The sequence below is a fragment of the Petaurus breviceps genome, unplaced genomic scaffold (genome assembly GCF_028583685.1).
Source record: "Petaurus breviceps papuanus isolate PSGF00001 unplaced genomic scaffold, PetGlider_PUasm1.0 38, whole genome shotgun sequence".
NCBI classification, from domain to species: Eukaryota; Metazoa; Chordata; class Mammalia; order Diprotodontia; family Petauridae; genus Petaurus; species Petaurus breviceps.
Window position 1 is genome coordinate 53,055,287 of NW_027186304.1, and position 6,000 is coordinate 53,061,286.

Genomic DNA, 6,000 nt, shown 5'->3' on the forward strand with positions numbered 1-6,000 from the left:
GGGCTCCTGTCTATAATCAACATGAGATTAACAGTCAAATTAATTAATTTAATTTAAAAATTAATTAAATTAACCAATATGGTATTGGTGCATGGATGGGCACCTACTTTCATTTCATTAGCTCTCATTAAGACTCCAAGAGTTTGGTCAAAGAAAGGAATTAAGAAATTCCCCCACCCCCTAGCTCCTCAGGAGTTAGCTCAGTTCAGAACAGGCTATGGATATCCCATAAATACTGCTCAGCTAATTTTTCAGCTTTTTACATGTAAAGGAAACAGTGCTTTGGCTTCAGGGCCTCCTTCCAATAAATTCCTGGTGAGGTATCTCATGGTTTAAGAAGAGGCAGCTGGTTCTCCATTGAGTTGGGAAGAGAAAATTACTTTAAGATAATAGACTTCAATGAAGCATAGATTTGTTGTTAATGGAAAAATATGAATGGAAAGAGAGGCAGGGTAGAGATTTAGTCTCTGAGTCAGGAAGATCTGAATTCAGTTCTTGCTCTGACACACACTGGCTACAGATGCTGGTCAAATCACATGACTGGGGCACCATTTAGTGCTACTTTCTAAGACTATAGATTTCAGAATAGTTGTGAATTTGCTTTGGTAGAGAGTTTCTTCACTGGATCATCTTCTAGACCAATGAAATCACAGGTAGGGATCCCCAAATGCAAAGAAGGGGACAATAACCAAAATTTTGAAACACACGAAGATAAGGGTGTGGAAGGAGTCTTGGTTTGGGAGTCAAATCCCAGGAAAACCTATGTTTGACTCAGCCACTTACTATGTAACCTTAAGCAAGTTGATTCATTCATAGAGATTTTATTTTCTCACTCACAAGGGCATTGCAGTAGCTAATCTCTAAATTCTCTCCCAACTCTAATATTTTATAAATCTATGATTCTTCCAAAAGTGGACAAAGTGTTTCTCTTCCATCTCTTCTCCTGGCCCAATAGTTGGTTAGAGCATGTCTAACTTGCGGCAAACAGATATGTCTTGGACATGGCCACTGTGTGGGTTTGTTTTCTTCATTATTATTCTTTGTTTCAAATATTTCTTTTTGTCCTTCTGTCTCTGGGTTTTGAGCTAATTAGTGGTTTGGAGGGTTAATAATAGCATTGCCCCACGCAAAGGGAGTCATTTTGAAAAATGCAAAGAAAAGAACATAAGGAAATTCAGAAGGAAGCACAGACACAGGACAGTTTTAAGAGCAAGTAGAATTCATGTGTATGTCATATATTTACCCCTAAAAAAGCTGCCTGAAATTGAAATTCAGTTTCATATAAGGTACTCATAATATGTTGAGAGTATGGAAACATTCCTTTTTCAGTGTTAAAGTTCAGAATGAATTTTGTTTAAAGGCAGTGAATGATCTTCAATTGTCTCAGGGGACCAAGTCTCAGATCCACTGACCCAACTTCCTTTGGACCCAAGTACAAAAGCCAACCCACAAGAAGCTGTGGCTCTCCCTTGGGCTTGATTAGTGTACTAGCATGGCCAACACAGAGGTAAGAAAACCACTCTCAACTTATGCTTGTCTTCTTGAGTACCTTTGTCATTCCGTAGCTAAATAAATTCCCTTATTTGTCGTTGCTCACTCATTTCTCAGTAATGTCTAACTCTTTGTGACCCCATTTGGACTTTTCTTGGCAAAGATGCTGGAGTGGTTTGCCATTTCCTTCTCCAGCCCATTTTACAGATGAGAAACTGAGGCAAACAGGGTTAAGTAATTTGCCCAGGGTCACACAGCTAGCAAGTGTCTGAGGTCAGATTTGAACTCAGGAAGATGAGTGTTCTCGACTCTAAGCCTGGTATTCTATCCACTACACCTCCTACCTATCCCATATTCCCTTATATTAACTGCTTTAAAAAAAAAAAAAAGATTATTGGTTGGAGAATTTGGACAAACCTTAAAGATTGTTCATTGCATAACTTGTTTTCATGTTATTCCATCACAGCTATTGCCAGATTAGTTGTACTTTGTAATATGGCTGTATTCTGGCAGCTCTATAGCACAGCTGAGACAGTGTTGGGCCTTAAGTCAGTAAGTCCTAAATTCAAAATCAGCTTCTTACATTTACTACTTGTGTGATCCCTGACAAGTCACTTAACTTCTGGCTGCCTCAGTTTCCTCAACTAGAAAATGGAGATAATAATAACCCCTACCCCCTAGGATTGTTGCAAGGATCAAATGAAATAATAACTAAAAAGCACTTAGCCTGGCACAAAATGAGTACTATATAAATTTTACTTATTACTATTAAGCATTTAGCACAGTACCTGGCAATAGTAGGTGCTTAATAAATGCTTGTTCCCTTCCCCTTTCATCCCATAGGATCATGGGATATAGAGGAAAGAGAAAGGCACTAGGACCCAGAAGATACAGAGTCCAGTCTTAGCAGCGTCTGGTCTTGGAAAAGTCATTTAAATTCTTTACATCTCCCAGCTTTAGTTCATTCATCTGTTAAATGGCAACAATTTCACCTTTTATTACAGCATCATTGTTGAGAGGTTCAAATAAGGATAAAGAAATATATAAATGGGGGGAGGGGGTAGGTGGCACAGTGAATAGAGCACCGGCCCTGGAATCAGGAGGACCTGAGTTCAAATTCGGCCTCAGACACTTAACACACACATACAAAAAAAAAAACAACCTAGCTGTGTGACCTTGGGCAAGTCACTTAATCCCAACTGCCCCCCAAAAAAAACAAAAGAAAAAAGAAATATATGAATGGTATCACTACTAACTGGCCAGAATTCAGACCATTATTATTGGCATTTTATAATGAAGTCAGTAATTGGGGTCATGCCAAGCAATGCGCTTGATCGGAGGGGTCTCGGAGATGAGTTTTGAATTTAATAACCTACATACAAATGCATAAGAGACATATTTGGCAGAGTGCAAGACTTAAAATCAGGAAGGTTTCAAATCTTGTGTTGGTCACTTCTAGGCTGTGGCATCTCCAGTGAATCACTGAACCTCTCTGGACCTTGGGGAGCTTGCTAAGATTGCTCTATTAAGTTACAGATGGGTTCACATTAGTTGGCATGGTACCATGGAAAGAACAAAAGATTTGGAGTCAGAGAGCCATGATTCATATGGTGGCTGTCACTCACTAGCAATGTAGCCTGGGGCCATTTAACCTCTCTGCACCTCAGTTTCCTCATCTGTAAAATGGAGGGTGATGATCCTTAAAGTTCTTTCCTGCTCTAAATCTGTGAAATGTTGTTAGAATCCTTGACATGATTTTTGACTATAATATATATGGATGGAAAGTATTATTATCACCATACAATAAGCTCTAAAAGCTTATTCTGACTTAATCACTAAGCTTGCACATCCTATTCTTACTGATTAGCTAGTACCTCTCCAAGAAAATTAGTTCAATTAATGAAATGGTATAAATGGCTAAGGGCAGCTTGGTGGTGCAGTGGACAGTGCCAGGCCTGAAGTCAAGAAGACTCATCTTCCTGAGTTCAAATCTGACCTGAGATACTAGCTGTGTTACCCTGGGCAAGTCACTTCACACTGTTTGCCTTGGTTTCCTCATCTGTAAAATGAGCTGGAGAGGGAAATGGGAAACCTCTCCAGTATCTTTGCCAAAAAAACCCCAAATGGGGTCATGAAGAATTGGACACGACTGAGCTGACTGAACAAAATAAATGGCTAAGATACACTTCCCCTAAAGACAGAAATAACAGCTACCACCAAAAAAAAGAGCAAAAACTGGGACAACTTACTTGTGTAAAACACTTAGAGATTTAGAAGATCATAGGATATTAGAGCCAAAATCAGTCTTAGAGATCAATCCAGCTAACCCCCTTATCTTACAGGTTATGACACAGGCCTAGAGAGGGTCTTGGGCCTTACCCAAGGTCACATAGTTAATAAAGGGAAGAACGAAGATTCTAGTCCATGACCTCTACTACCATATTCAGTGTTCCTTCTACTACATATACTATATTATCTTCTCAGAAACTCTGTGAGTCAAGTAGTGTGAGTATTACTTCCACCATTTTAAAACTGACAAATTGCTGGCTCAGATAGTTGAAGTGTGTGACCTTACACAAGGTCACACAGTTGGTAGGAGCAGAGCTCTTAGAACTCAGTCTCACTCACAGTAGGTCCAGTTTCCGCTCCAAATCACCATGCTTCATTCGGCATTACAGTCATAAATTAACATGGAAGGTCCAATGTAGTAAGCCCTAATATTTGCTACCAGCACTCATGCCTACCAATTTTCCATAAGCAAGGATTTTAAGATGATGGATGGAAGTGAGACACCCCACTAAAGCTTACATTTAAGTTCAATGTGTTTATACATGGCATCGGAATTTAACCTTGAAGATGAAATATACCCTGCAAGGACTGGATTGCCCTCATCCTATTGGGAGTTGACAATGAACTTCCAAATTGCAACCATTCAAAACTCAGGAGACAACAGGAAAATCTGACCCAACAGTTAAGGAATGCTGACCCCCAAAGTAAATAACAAATGTCCCTTTTATACGGAACAATTCTCTGGGACAGTTGCAGTGCTGTGAAAAGAGAAGCCTTTCCTTTCCATCATCACCTCCTAACTGAGCTCCCAGAACTCCAAGGAACAAATCAGAGGACAAAGGTTGGGGGTGGGTAGAGACAGGGAGAGGGAGAGGGAGAAGGAGAGAGAGACAGAGACAGAGAGACAGAGAGACACAGACAGAGAGAGGGAGGAATGAATGATATCTTTTTATTTTTTAGAGTGAGATTGAAAGCTGGCTCCCATTTTCCTGCATGTGGGCCTTCCTTTAAATATAAACAACTGCTAAGCCTGAGAATGAGTTCCCTAAGTGGGTGCCAAATAAACACAAAATGACAAGCACAGATTTTTGGCTTTAGACAAAGATCTGGTTTTTCAACAATCCTCTTTGTTGCCTCTAAAGACAATGGTCTCAGTGTTTCTGAGCCAGGTCACTAGGACTTTGTACAGTGTCTTCTCCACCCTGCCCCAGCCCCATTCACCAGGCAGGCAAAACCAAAGACCTCTTTGGGTTTGGAAGCTAAAATGTCCCCTCCTTCTGCCCCATTTCTTCAGAAGTGCTTGTTTATTGAAACTAAAGAGCCATGGTACATGAGATGGGGACTCTGGACCAAACCACGGGATTAATTTGATGAGGGATGTACTCGGTGGTTTCTGCTTGGCTAGGAAATTTTAGCATAATCCCAGACTGTATAACCACAGTAATAAACTCCTCTTCAGGGTAGGAGGAGTGGGGTGGGGGATGTTAGAGGGGAGGAAGACTAGAGTATGTCATTGCTCAAGATTCTCCCTTTTTTCCCCCTTTTTTAGCTTACATTTTGTATCAGACACCTCATTTTATCCTCATAAAAATCTTATCATTTTAAGAACAAATCTTAAGATTTTCAAGAACAAATAATCCATTTTATGGATGGGGAAACTGAGCCCCAGAGAACTGAAACACTTGCCCAAAGTCATATAACTAATAATTGGCAGTACCAGGATTCAAATCCAGGTCCCCTTACTCTAATTTGTGTCTTATCACTTGAATGTTCAAAGCTAATTCTTGTCAGTATTCTCTTTAATGTTCTATTTGATATGTTGCTTGATATCTATCTATCTATCTATCTATCTATCTATCTATCTATCTATCTATCTATCTATCTATCTATCTTTTCAATATATGTGGCATCACTACATGCCTAAATCCTTTGTAGACAGAAACCAATAGATAGGGAGCAACTAAAGAATGGAGAATGGGATAATAGTGGGAGTGCAATCTGATAGGAGAAAAAAAGCAGAAAAAGATAAGATAGATTAAAGATACATAGAGAGGGTAAGGAGAAGAGCCACCTTATTATCTTTAACAAAAATAAAGAAGATGGTGGGGGAAGATGTCTAAATGATGTGGTATGAAGGAAGCAGGGGAAGGGAGGAGAGAGAAAGAGATAGACAGATGGAGACAGAGGATGGAAGGAGAGAGGGAGGGAGGAAGGGAGAGA